Raw genomic sequence first — 15,063 nt, forward strand, 5'->3', positions numbered from 1 at the left:
AGGTGAGATCATCAAAGAAAGAGGTCAGCCCAGTTTGGAGCTGTCAAGAACAGATTCAAAGAGGAAATAGGCTTTGAAATCTGTGCGATAAGCAAAATGATGGTGGCAGTATGGACAAAATAAATTAGCCAGAGGAATCAATTCTGATAGGACATGAATTTAGTTTTAGTCACAATCTGATTTAAATAGCTTGGCACAAAATGTTAGAAATAATTTTTCAAATACCAGGTTGCCAAATTTTCTTCATAGAATATTACATGGGGGTGATGACAAGTTTGTAATATATCCATACATGTGACTGAACAGGCCCAACTATAAGATCAATATTGATCTAATTATAACTTTTAATTGGGCAGGACTCTCAGGCCTGAGAAAATCATACTTATACAGGATGTCTGGCAACCCTCTCTACTATTTTCTTGCAGGTACCTAGCACTATTTCCTGTCACAACCTTCGTACTCAGAAAGTCAGCTCCACCCAAAATACACAAAACCAGGAAATTAAGAGGTGCCAGTTCTATTTTTCCATTGATTAAGTCGGTGAATTGGGCCTGGTTATTGAAATAGTGCGCCATGGGTTTCACTAAATTAAAAAATGTCAAAACAAAACTCTCAGTTATCTAGTAATTCTGTAAAGCTAAAGGAATAAAATATAACCATTTAATAATTTTTGGCAAAATACACAACATAAATTCAAGACATTCATTATTTTATGGATAAAGAAAATGTGTGTGTTATTGGTTAACATAATATTTTAAGAAATTTATAATAAAATTTATCTATCAAATATTGACAAACAGCAGGAATAACTACAAATATAAAAAAGGTTATTAAACAAATGAAGTCCTCTATGCAGAAAGTTATGTATTTTAAAATTCTTTCTCCCTGTTCATTTTTCTCACAATTCTTCAAACACCTAAATATGTATATTATCTTTATAAGTAATGTCTTAGTGATTTACTGATGAGTAAACAGTTATACAGAGGCTTCCCAGAGAGGGAGGGAGAAATCAATGTATCAACACAAGTTTATTTTTAAGAGAAAATTTAAAACAAGTATTAGTTAAAAATTTATGATTTAAAAGAACTGTGCTACAGCAAGGGGTCTGTGTTAGTTTGACATGGCTTCTAAGTTTTTATGCTGATCCCTATTGTTAAAGTTCAATAAGAAACTTTCAACACATTAGAAGAGAAAATGTTAAAAGTTTTTTCTCACTTTGCTAGATTATAGTTATAATAATAATTTTTTTAAAACATCATTTTATTATAGCTATTCTCTAGTCTGTCAGCACTTCTATTACTGATTTCAGTTTTTAAGGGTCATAACTCATCATAAAATTTACTCTAGTGAAAAAACATGTTAAGTCTCCCAAGAATTCTTCCTTTTAAAGGTAAAGGGAAGATTTAAAAAGTTAACTTCAAAAGTAGCTCAAATGGTATATGGACCTATGCTTTCAGTATTAAATCACTGATTACAATCCAAATAGGACTATTTCTAAGCAGTCATGCTGCAAAACCTGGTAACTATCAATTGACCTGAATGGGATAAAAGGCTGCTTCAGTTCCCAGGGGGCAAATATCTCCACTTGAACTCTAGTGGTTATCTAGATGACAGGAAAAATCAGAAAGGGCCACATAGGATCATATATGATAGTGCAGGACCTAGCTTTTATTAACTGCTATTATAAATATTCCCCAGCCCCAAAAGTGCAGAAAACAAAGTAAAGTGAATTCCAATCATCTGTTCAATGCTTAATAGATTTTTGCCCTTAGAATTTGGCTATGGATACTAACTTACTTAAGTTTATTACATGGGTTATGTCAGAATTTATCAGTTTACCCAGGTGGCTTCCTTCTAGTTATCAGATATAGTTTCTGCCTTGGAGTTACATAGGAGTTACACCATGAACAACTTCTGGGCAGATCAAAGGTATGGCACCCAACACACACATCATGTTCAGTCCAAGAACATGAATAGATTGTTTTATTTTTAAAAAATTAGATACTTCCTTTTTTAAGAAATAATCTTTCAAAATAGGTTTTACAGATTTTACCCCAAAAGCCTTCTAAATACAACATAGACTAGTTCACATCACCGAATACAAGTGAATTATCCAGTACATCTCAGAGGAATATCAAATATATGTTAGATACATGGTGGAGGCAGCTAACAGGAGAATGGCAGAGAACCATAGCTAGTCAAATATCATTTCCCAAATAAAAAAATGAAACAGGAAGGCACTGACCTAAACTATATAATGAACCCTAATTTTGTATGAAGTGGTATGAAATGTGGGCTATTCTTCTTGACAATCTTTTCAAAACCTAAACCTCCGCCCTTCGGGCAATTTCTCTCCTGACCTGTGTACCTTACTCATACTAAGAATCTCTAATTAGATGTCCCACAAGCACCTCAAATTCAACATGTCCTCCTGGGAAAGTGTCCCTTTCTGTGATCCCTTCCTTAAAGAACAGTACCATCAACTGCCAAGCCAGAATGTCCAAACCTGGGAATCATCCTATGTTCCTTATCTCCATTGCCTGGAAAACTCCACTTCTGTAACAGTGATAGTATTTGTATCTGTCTCCAAATCTCATTGTCATTATCTAAATGTAGACCCTTATCAGGCCTTAGATTACTGAAACTTGTAATTGATTGCCCCACCACCAATCTTACCCTCCATCCCCACTCCAGGTCAGTCTCAGTGTTCTCATATTCTGCTTAAAATCCTTCAATAGCTGCCCCTAATCCTGAATATATGAATCAAACTACTTACTTGATCCATACGATCTTTCTTGATCTGGCCATTTCTTGTCCCAGATTCCTTCCCTCGGTCTCCATCTGGTTTCAGGAATTCATACACACCTGGAAACTTTTCTACCTAGCTAACTCTTTCAAAATTCAACAATGAATTGAGGGAAATTATTTCCCTACCCCCCAAAACCTCAGTGTACCTTTAATATAACAGTTCTGTGTGTCTCTATAATGGCATTGGAGAGGAAGAACTGCATTTCTTGTTTGTGCAATTCTAGCACCTAAGTCAGACCACACACAAAGTAGGAGTTCATTATGTCTAATGAATGGGCAAAGCAAGTTAACCTAAAACAGTGAAATCTGAAGATGCCCATGAAATTCTTGGACTTTTGAAACCTGAAGCAGGTTTTTTGGGGGAGAGTTTAATTCGCTTATTACTAACCCATCCCAGATAATATTTTGAAACAATTTCTTTCATCTTCTATTCAATAAAACTTCGTTAAATTGAAATCTTCAATCTTTAAAAGGCAAATAAATACTTTATTTCATACGCAACTACTCCTCCAAGTAATAAGCACAAATTAACGTGTGGTGCAAAGGCTTGCATCACTCATGAGGCTCAAAAGGAATCTGGGTTAACTCAACCTAGCAAATACCTGTTTGTCTGCATACCTAGGGCAGCACCTATGCACCAATATCTGGTAAACAAGTCTAGCTGCCACCTCCGGCTGGCCCTCAAATCAACTGTAGTTACAGCAGCATCAGTGTGAGTGGAGGGTCACTGCTGACTCCCATCCTTCTGCAAAAGGCAGAAAGCCCATCACTATTTTACAAAGGATAAAATAATAGACCAGATCCAAGAAGATGTAAGCTGATTCTAGAACCCTTTAACTTCCTTGCCTTTTCTATGTCCTACTTGCCTATATTGATAAGCTATCTGCCATCTATCCACTCAAGTATTTTTTAGCATTACTATATCCCAACCATTCTCATAGGCACAGGTCTACCTAACTCTCCCAAGTCTCTCATATAAAACCCTCCAGTGGGAAGACAGAAATTATACAAATCAATGCACCAAATATAAACATAATTACAGGCTATACTAGGTAACAATAAGGGAAGGAAAATGAAGCAGAACTACAAGGAGACATACTGTATGTTGCCTTTATTCAGAATGACATTTAAGCTTCCTGATAACATACAATAACAGATGAACACACAATAACAGATCTGTTTTTAGGAAGACAGTTGTGACAATGGCATGGAGGACAGATCAGAGGAGGCCAGTTAAGAGACTGCAATCATGTAGGTAAGAGATAAGAGTCCAATTTAAATTATTAAAGGTGGAGGTGGCAAGAAGGAGCCAAATGTGAAAAACATTCAGAGGCAAGACAGAAAGGAATCAATGTCTCATTAGGTAAAGTGTATAAGAGAGAGAAAGAAGTCAAGGTATTTCCCAGGATTCTAGGCACCTGGGAGGGTAGGAGCGTGAATAATTGAGAAAGGCAACACATGAAAGAATAAGTTTACAGGGAAGATAATTAAATTTGGTTTACTGAGGTGCTGTCACATTTAAGATACTGGAGAAACAGCCAAATGGAGATGTCGAACATGCAATTTTGAAAACAAATGGTCTCATAATGGGAAGACTAGCCAGGTTAGAAAACACACCTAGTGTCATCATCACAAAAGTGGTGACACTTCAGGAATGGTGAAATCACTGAGGTATGAAAAAAAAGGAAAAGGGATTAAGGAAACAATGATCCACATTTAAAAGCCCAGTAATAAATAAAAGCCAGTGGCAAGAGAGGAAGTACCTTGGCTTCATAGGCACCTTGGCTCAACAAATATTTAGCAACATCCACGACGTCAGTTACTCTGCTAGATGCTAGGGTATATCTTAGCCTATCCTTATAGACTCAGGGAGGAATACAAAGCGATTCCAATATAATTATATTGGGAGAAATACAAAGCATCCAACATAATTATATATGGAGCACTAAAGAAACACACAAGGGGGAACCCCAGCAGAACTGAAAAGGTCAGAAAATACTCACTGGAGATCACTCGGTGTCTGATACACGGCTTTAAGGAAAATCATACAAAGAAAGTTGGTTAGGCAAAGCAGATAAAATCAAGAAAATATTCTTGCTGAACAGGATAAAGGTTGTAGAAAGGAATGGGAAGGAGCCAAAAAAGGCTAAAGTGATTTAAACTGGCAAGAGGGGAATTATTCTTGGAAGAAAGTAAGAATTATTCCCATCTTCCCAGAAGATGGGAAAAGTGGACAAGAGGGGGTTTGATAGAAAGTTTATAAAAGGTTTTTCGGGGATATGTTATAGAAGAGAGATTGGGGGAATTTGCCAAGCTGTGTAAGAATTTGGGAAGAGAGGTAAAGTGAACTATGAAATTTTCTAAGCTTCATGTGATTGTAAATTTCCATCTCATAAGATTTTGGTAAAATAAGAAGGCAAGCATTTTCGAAGATTTTCAAGCTTGTCTGTTTCTTTTGGATGTAACACCATACTGACTGCCTCAAGATGACCTAGCTCTGTGTGATCATGAAAATCTGGGAAAGGTAAATTTGAAAGCATTAATGGTCAACGAGAGGTCAATCATAATGACAAGTGAGAAGCCGCCAGATTTAGTATTTATGGGGTCATTGATGACCTCCAGGTGAAGGAACTTTCACTAGGAATGTAAGGGCGGGGAAAAAAAATTGCAGATGGTTCACAAGTAAATGATCTAGATACTATTCACTCCACAAAAACTATCAAATGTCTACTTTGTACTACTAGAACTATCCTAGGCCCTGAGGAATCAGTGGAGATCAAGATACATATCTAAGAGTTTACAGGGTAATGAAGAAGACAAGAGAAGTTCACAATTTCAATGTAGTGAAATAGTGCTAAAACAGTAGTGTGAGAGGACATGGAAGTCTGACAATGAAAGGAAGGAGGAACTGATAGTGCTAACCAAACAAAAAATAGAGGGGAAGTCCACTTTTTGGCTGAAAGGAATGTGCTCAGTTTGTAGGCAGAGAGGGAGAGCTTGTGAAGGAGAAAGACGGGGCAGGGGAAGGAGGGTTATTGGAGGAGTGTCGGAGGGAAGGAGATGGCCAGAATAGAAGTGCTGCACTTTCAAAAGAAAGATACTTCTTCATCCAAAGAACGGAAGAGGAAACAAGACAACAAATAATTGTGACACGGAAAGGGAGCATAAAGAAGCGTTTTCTACCTTTGCCATAACATAGGCAAGGTTGCCTTTTACCGAGCAAAAATAGGGTTGGGGGCTTGAAGGCAGTATAAAATATTCGAAGTAAGCAATGTGAGGATTGGTTAAATGAAATGACTAATCAATTCTGACTCCGAAGATTAAACAAATGACAGAAGAGGCAGTCAACAATTGTGTTTCCATTGTTTGGATCTGGGAGTAGAACGTGGAGTGAAAGGCAAACTGCCTTTTACAGAATTCAAAAGGCATGAAAGGAATCTTATATAAAGAGTTACCCAAAAAAAGTAGTAACTACAAAGCCATACAGCATATAATTGATTATGGATTACTTTTCAGGGCATACGCAGCACTCCCATGAGCTTGAATCTGTCTACCATTACTTGGTAGCAATGGTATCCAGAGGCTGAGGCAAGGCAGGCAATGGAAGCCATCAATAGCAGAAAGAGAGGAACTCACACTGTACAGATCAGAAGGTGAGGTAATGGGAAAAGAAGTAAAAGTAAAGACATTCTGTGGTCTAATGATAAGCCTGATGAAGCGTCCTGCCTTCTCTTATCATGTTATATGCCAGGTAAATTATAAGGTATTGGTGATACAAAGAGAAGACATAATTCTTGCTGTAAACTCAGAATTTGTCCATGTGCTAATAGCCTAATGTCTACAACAAAAAAATAAAACCTACAGTTGCTGAGTTCTCCAAACTATATGTTGTCCTGTGAGACATTAATCACAAAGAAGCAGTTATATCAGAAAGTTCAATAAATTCTTGAACAACTGCAAAAGGTCCTGTAAAAATGACAGACTAAAGACCCATAAATTAATGATATGCTTTCACTTAACAAACTGCTGTGTATACTGACTTTATCACTGATGTTACATCTGACCTTTCATTAAACGGTTGGATTAAAGCCAAAAATAAGGCAACGAACATCAAATGGCAAAGTAAGATAACCAGAAACTAAGTGCTAGAAAGAATTTCAGCAGCATAGTGATAGAGATTTTAGTGATTGCTACAACAGTAGTAACAATACATATTTGTGAAGCACTTACCTGTGCCAGGCATTGTGCCAGGTATATTATATATAATAAACTTTCAGAAATTCTTACAATCTATCTATAAAGTAGTTTCTAATATTAATCACTTCACAGACAGCAAAACTGAAGCTGAGAAAGAGTAAGTAACTTGCCCAAACTACATGGCTAGTAAATAAAGGAGCCAGGACTTGAACTCAGGCCTGTATGATTTTTAAAAATCCATACTTCAACCATTGTCTGATTCTGTTTCCCCAAAAGCATGGAATAGTAGCAGGCACATGATGGACACTCAATACTATCTGTCAGCAAAGGAATGAATGGGGGAATATAAAGCAGCAAATAGAGTAAGTCCAAAAGTGGAAAATAGAGTAGAAAAGTAGAATCAATACTTTAAAGAAATCCCCCACTCAAACCATGCAGCAGAGTTGTGGGTGTCTGGAAAATATCAGTAACACAATTGCCAAATATGCTGACACAGGAAATGTAATGACTCTTTCTGAACGAAAACCTCAGGTCGTCTATGAATCTACAAAGCCCTGTGGCTTTAGAATGGATGGAAACAGCATAAGGCAGGTCACAAAAGATAGTGCAGATGCAGGTCAGAAAATTCTTCTCCACATGGTCTCAGTACAGAAAGGTGCTACAATGTTGGTGCACTGACCTAACAGTGCTGCACTGACCTAACATCCAAGCCCATCAGTTACCTTCATCACTTGTGAAAATGAAGAAAACTATGTGTACTAGAAAAAAGTACTACATTCAAGGGCGGTCCAGACACCTCATTAAAAGGTTCCCATCAAAAGAATCCTTTCACTGGGTCAGGACAGTGCAATTGACTCTGCCACCAAGATCACCAGTGACTGGAGCAACGGAAAGCACCTGTCCCAAGAACAGTTAATCTCTGGAGAGCAAGCTATGAAAGGTCTGGCCTAGGAAATGTGCCCAACAGTGAATGAACCTGAGCCAATCATATTTCCTCTTACTAGAGTCTCAACTTAAGCAAGGAGAGGGAAAGCGGATTCAAGAATACCGGGCAGTCTAATTTGTAAGGCTGTTATAACCACATTGAGAAGATATGGAATGAAGTCATTAAAAAATAGTAAAAGAATCTGAAAAGGGCAATTAGCAGCAGAGAAGCAATAGTTTGGCTGCTAAGAGGGTAACAGCCAATCATTGGCGCTCACTGATTCTTTCCAGTGTCTCTAACATCTTGAAACCGATATGACTGGCTAGTTTGTATAATTACTCCTAGATTCCCATGAGGCCTAGCCATTTCTTATTTCCACATATACCAAGAAAAATCCCTTCTAATAAACCACTCCTTACTAGGTACAGATCCAAGTAAAACTCTGAGCCTGCAACAGCAACAGCAGCACAGTGTCTGCATACAAGGTGCACATGCACTCATACTCCTGAGATGATATGGCAAGCTGGGAATCCAAGCATGGTGGGTCTTCCATCTTGTAGCATCTGTGGTTTGAAGATGCTGTATTATTTAACCCTGTCTTAAAGTATCCTAAACTTTAAAAACTAACAAATCCTATCACTACAATGGTGCATCAGAGATGAGAGAGAGATCCAAGGCAGTTACAGGAAACAAAACCATCTCCTTTGAAGTTCCCTCCTCTTGGGCCTTCCTGGTGGCGGCAAGGGGTTAAAATGCAACCTATGAAGCTATCCACAGCCTCTGCAGCACAAGTTCGATCCCTGGCCAGGGAGCTACCCACATGGCACAGCAGACCTCTCCTGACTTTCCCACTGCTCCCCTCAGAAGTATACATCAGTCAGTCTGCCTGTTCTGTTCCCCACTCTGTCTCTGGTGAATCCTCTCACCCCCCCCACACCTCTGGCCTGTACCCCAGTTCTTGCATGCATATTTAAAAAGATAAAAAAATAAAGTTTCCTCCTCTTATATGTATGTAAACCTGTGTCCAAATGTCATGGCATTATACACTATCTTATTCTCTTACAATCACAAGAAACCATAGTTGACTAATTAAGATGGCCCAGTTAAAAAAGAACAAATTAGAAAATTATGAAGATGTTTTGAGTAAAGCTTAATTTGAGAGTATAAAGATTGGAAATTATTCATAAATTTCACTAAGTGTGCTCTTGTCTGTCTTTATGAGAGCCCCAGTAACTTCTCTCTCTCAAAGCCTGCCCATTCAAAGGAAGGAGAAGGAAGCTGAGAAAGTCTCAAACATCTACAAATGCTTAGTTCACTGAATTCCGAGGAAGTCAATAAATACCTAAAGATCAAAAAGTATGAAAGGACATGGTCAATCCCCTACAGAAGCTTACAAAAAATGACCCAAATATTTTCCTAACAACTTGCTTGGCAACTTATGTCAAAAACTGAAGGGAAGTACACCCAAATCTTTCCCCCAAGTTATTTTTTTCATATAATTCAGTCACTTGTGCATACTATGTTCCTAGAGATGTTACTTCTTCTTAGAAGTATTACGTGCTTTTCTTTCCAACCAAAATAAAAGCTACCTGTCACAACTAGCAGGTAATGCGGGGTTCATGTCTCGCAAAGTTCCTATCTACCCAAGAAGAGTCTCATCTTTTAAAAAAAATGTTTTCATACAACTTAGAAATCAAAGGTTTGTAACTAAAAACTTTCTGACTAAAAGCCAAACTTCTGTTTATCAGAGCTAAATTATTTTCAGGTCATTCCACGGATAGAAGGGATTAAAAACCAATATTCAAACCTGAGTTGTAATAGAGTTCTACCCATTAGGGTTCTTTTTTGGTGTAATAATTTCTCTTCTGAACATACCCTCAGTATATAGTATTACAAGTGTTATCATATTATTCAGAGCAGGCTACCCAGATAAGCTGCAAATTGTTCTAGTTCAAGCTTCCAAAGTAGGACCTTTCAACTCAAGGTGCACATTTTTATTTTGGTTTGGCTATTTTTCAACCAAATCATTCTACTACTTAAACATTTTGATGTTTAAGCAATATGGAGCAATATGCTCCAGACACCTGATATATTTGAATATCACAATCATTAAAAAGCTACAAAACCCAGATGTTGGCACACCAAACATATGATCTAAAGTTCAGGATATGAAAGTTTATCCAAACCCACGGACAAATGTTCTCTGGTGATGCAAATTATATACTAACCATTAAAATTTCTAAAATGGTTAATCACTAAGCATTAAAATTTCTAAAATCATCACACTGTTAACAAGGCAAGATCAAGAACAGTCGGGCGTAGGGGTAAATGCTCTTGGCAGATAATTTAACAGTACTTGAATCTTCACTGAAATGCAGAGTACTGTCAGTAGTGACTACCATTGAAAAACTTTATCTCTTCATGACACATTCACCAAAAAAACTCCTGACTCAGCCCAAGTGTGCTCTCCCAAAGAATCTACTTTTTCCATAATTGAATGCTTTCTTCCAAATCATTCTGCGTATCTATAACTTGTCTTAAAGGTATTTCAGCTGTTATTCAATTAATATTTGCTCTGTGTCAATATTTTGTACATGTCAAAAAATTTTGTGATAGGACAAATAATGAGAATTGAGGGCAAATGAGATATTCTGGGGAATAACTATAAAAACAGTCTATTTAGCAATGAATGTGCTTAAAACAACCTAACACCTTTTCAAGGTGATGAAAAATTTATGATGAAGAATGAACTAGAATATCTGAATTAGGTTATCTAATCAGATATCAAAGAATATGATTAGGTTATAACTTGGTAGCAAGTAATATATTTCGTTGTCTTCACTGTTCCAACTAAATACAAAAGCAGCAGTTAAAATTTGATATGTAGCAATAGTTCTCTCTTCTAATGTACATATTTCCATGTAAGCTTAACTTAAAAATACAACTAAAAATTCCATATTTTAATAGCTATGAAAATCACAGTAATCATATCTAATATTGTAATATTCCAGGAACTAAGGGTTTTTACATAAATTTTTAATTTCATATTCAAAACAACCTTATGAGGTAAGAAATACTATGCCCATTTTATAGGTAACTAAGAAACAAGTAATTTCTACAAGGTCAGATAACATTATTTGTAGATCCAAACTTGTAACCAAATAATACAGTTCCAAATCATTACATTAAGATGCCAATAAGGTAATGCGGTGAATGAACTCTGCAAAGAATAAAATGTGCGAAAGATTGCACCAATTAAGGGCATAGGCTTTGTAACTGGACCTAGTGTCAAGTTTTAATTCTAAGGTACTGGACATACTAGCTATTTAAATTTGCTAGAAACATACTAGCTTATCTGAACCGAAACTTGAATAAATCACTGTACTCTGAGCTTCAATTTTCCGTTCTATAAAATGTGAATAATGAAGTAATAGTACTTAACTTCATAGGATTGCTGATGGATTGGGGCAAAATGCAAGTGAAAAATTAGCAGAGTGCTTAGCATAAGCACTTCATGAATATTCACTATTATTTCTTACTAAAATTCTCCATTATCATAAACTTTAATTTTAGTACTGGGGCATTTTCTAAAATAAGTTAAATATATCAATATGGAGATAAAAGTTCATGAAATTAAGACTCAAAGCCTCAAAGTGTGTGTGTGTGTGTATATATATATCTCAGCACAATTTTGAGATGGAAAAGGCTGCTTTTTTAGTATTATTAAATAAATATTTATTTAAAGTGTCTGGGTATACATGAAGATGTGCTAGGCACTCTACAAAATCATCTAGACACAGTTCCTGACTTCAAAAATATACAATCAAGCATATTAATTCTGCTCAGTGGACACAAACAGCAAAACCTCCAATTTTGGGTGTTTTCCCACCTAGATACACCAATGTTCTTCACTATGGTCCCCCCACTTGTGTCGTGGTGATGGTGAATATATGGAGGAAGAAGCATAAGAATAAATAATAAATCTGGTCAAATGAAATGTACAGCAATAAAGATCCATGAAGAAATGAGCTGCACTTGCTACTCTCTTACCTTCCCAAAAAATGTTTCGCTATCTTGGTACTAATGATGTCTGTTAATTAACTGGGAAAAGTATAGAGCTAGAGGTTCAGAACAGAGAAAAAGGATGCAAAAACTAATGAGAGACGGAATGAACTTGGAAAGTGAAAACAAGTCAGGATAATGGTGAGTTCAAGAAAAATGTTTTTTTCTTCATTCTACCATGTGACTAATGCCTTAGAAACCAAACAGTTTATAACTGTTCCTAAAAGTGCTGACCCTTACTCTTGTTTAATCCTAAAGTTTCTTTTAGCTCCTAAAGTCAGAGAAGAGGGCAAGAACAGCATAGAACACAGAAGGATTCTAACAGCATGCGTGATGCTGTGCTGCACATATCTTAAGGCTCAGCTTCAGATCAACTATGAGAGTCATAGCTAAATCATAATCTTGATAATCTATAGATTCCATTAGAAAAAGAACTTCTAAAAACTCCTAACTAAGGGTCTAGAATACTTCCAGAAGCCACTGCAGGAAACCTGACAACCTATTTCCAAAATTTTACAAGATACCTATCTCATTTTCAGTGGTCTTGCTATTTGAAAAAATCATTTTCAACTTCACAAAAGGAAATGATATCATACATCTCCAATTTACTTGCCGTCACACCTACAGGGAAACTCTCCATCTAAACCCACAGTCTCAAGGCGGCAAAACCACAAAACTTGCTGCAACTGCATCCATAAGCTCTTTAAAGTAAAATGAATACAACTGCTTATCACCATAAAGCAATATTACAAATACATATTCCAAAAAAAATGTGAAGGTAATTTTCAACAATAAAAGCAAGCTGTTAACCAAAAACTTAGCTCATATACACAAAACCAGGCTAAAAACTAAGGATGGGTTAACACAGTTCACAGGTTTTCGTCTTGAAGTAGGGAGTCAAAGGGAGTGGGGTTTGGGGGGGAGACATGAACCAAAAAATAAAAAAGGGTTATATTCAAGGTATATCTGCATACAGTATCAAACACCCACCCGGTGTCAGTCACATTTCATCCAGCTATCACAATCCAAGCATAATCCAACCTTGCAAAGTTGCAGTGCATTCTATACCTGTTATTGTTTCTCCTCTTTCCACCACATTTAGGAATGGAAGGTATCCTCAGGAAGATGAGTTAAATTGTATAGAGAAGCTCTTAATCAAGTAGCAGCAAAGGTATCTATAATCTACAACCAGAGGTAGGACTCAACATAAAATTAGCAGTTTCTTATGGCACTTTACCTGTTCCCCCTACAACAAAGAATCCCATGGATATCTGCTTAGATAGCTTATGTGCAGAAAGCTTCTGAGGGCACAATGAAGCCTTTTCTTAGACTTCAAGAACCTCAAGCCTGACCTTCTGAGATGACAGAGCCCAAGAGTCCAAAAAAAAAAAAAAAAAGATGAAGACTAGAAAGAACAAAGAAATCTAATCACGTTTACTTTTTCCTTCTATACTTTCTAAACTGGTCCCAGCTTAGCATCTAACGCCTATTCTGTCAGGAACCATTAATTAGGCTATTATAAAACATTCCTAACCTCTTTAGGTCCATCTCATTTACACAAGTCCTAACATAGTGCAGTTTTTCTCTCTATGGCCAGATAAAATCTTTAGATAGTCCTTGGAACCTTCATTTCCTCCTAAATTCCTACTCTGTGGCCCTAGAGTTAGTACAGAGGAGGCATAATGTGAATGGTTCTGTGGAAACAGATGAGTGGAGTAAGGGCATTCCAGCAATTTGGCTTCCCTCAGCCAACATCAGGTTATTTCTCTTTTCCCTACAGTTTTTAAGAAGCAAAGCAGAGAGAAAAAGGATGAAATACAGATGAGAAGTTGAAGAAGCTATCTCAAATTTTTTAAGAATCCACATATCTTTTTACTGGTCATCAGTTCTTAAGTCTGGAAAAAATATTTAGAATATGTTTTGTGTGTAGGAAAGCACAAAAGATAACACCTTGCAAAAGTAAAACATACAGGTTTAATAATGTTGCAACTAATGAAGATGGTTTATAACTGAAATACCACCTACACATTTAGTTCCCTAAATATATTATGCTATCAATTATTAAAGTTAGACCTATAAGTACAAATTTTCCATAAGGAAAAGTAAATCTGTTTTTAAATTAAAGAGAAATTATCACTCTAATTTTTAAAAATAAAACTATCAGAATATAATTCAAGTGTAGCTGCTCATAGTCACTGAATAAATTTAAATTTGATAATAGAACATTTAAGTTTCAACCAATGCACCTTTGTTGAAGCACATTTAGCTGAAATAACTTCGAGTCTGGTTTATTTCCATCACATATAGTACATTTTTCCAACAAGAGCATGTACATTCAATATAGAACATTTCCAGCAACAGTTACAGTCTTTCTAGTTTCCTTTCACAGTATATTTTAGTGCAAAGCACTGGGAAGGGTAAATGTCTTTTTTTCCCTAGCTATAGAAGCATTTTATTATGACCTTGTGGCTCTTCAACATTTTAAAATTTTATACAAAAAGTATATAGATGGACAGGGTCCCTCTTAAGTATAGGTATAAACCTATATAAAAACATGGTATATTTGCTGCTGTACCTTTAAAAATTATAATTTGTCAAAAATTACTAAAAAATAAAATATTCCCTAAAAAGTACAAAATATTTATACACAAAAACCTGCCCAAAATTTCATAAAGATAACTGTATTTCTGTTTTTCCTAAAATCTTGATTATAAAAGTGGACAAGAGTTCATTATCTTCCAAATTTTATATAGGAATCAAATATTTATTTAAAGTGGCCATTTAAAAATTTTCTTGGGAAAGAAAAAAAAAAAATCAGGGTTTACAGCCCCATCTTCCTTTTTTAAAGAAATATACTAGTAGCATAAGAAGTGGATGTGCACAGATTGTCTGCATCCATGAAATATCAGCAAGCTATTTACTACCTTCATAATAACATTAGTAAATGTGTGGTCTCTAAAAAAAAAAAAAGAGAAACTGAAAATTTAAAATGGATCAGCCTTAAAGTGCTTTGTATAATATTTAAAAGGGAATGCTTAATTTTAATTAAAAGCTCAATGTTTACAAATGAA

General features: G+C 36.0%; 1 protein-coding gene across 1 annotated transcript in view; it reads right to left on the minus strand.

The window, feature by feature from the left end:
* Positions 1-15,063, minus strand: part of ZNF800 (zinc finger protein 800) — a gene marked incomplete at both ends in the record, with an annotated part of 41,950 nt that overhangs the window by 7,329 nt on the left and 19,558 nt on the right. The gene's annotated exons all lie outside the window — the stretch shown is intronic.

Source organism: Talpa europaea, assembly GCF_964194135.1.
Source record: "Talpa europaea genome assembly, chromosome: 3".
Taxonomy (NCBI): Eukaryota; Metazoa; Chordata; class Mammalia; order Eulipotyphla; family Talpidae; genus Talpa; species Talpa europaea.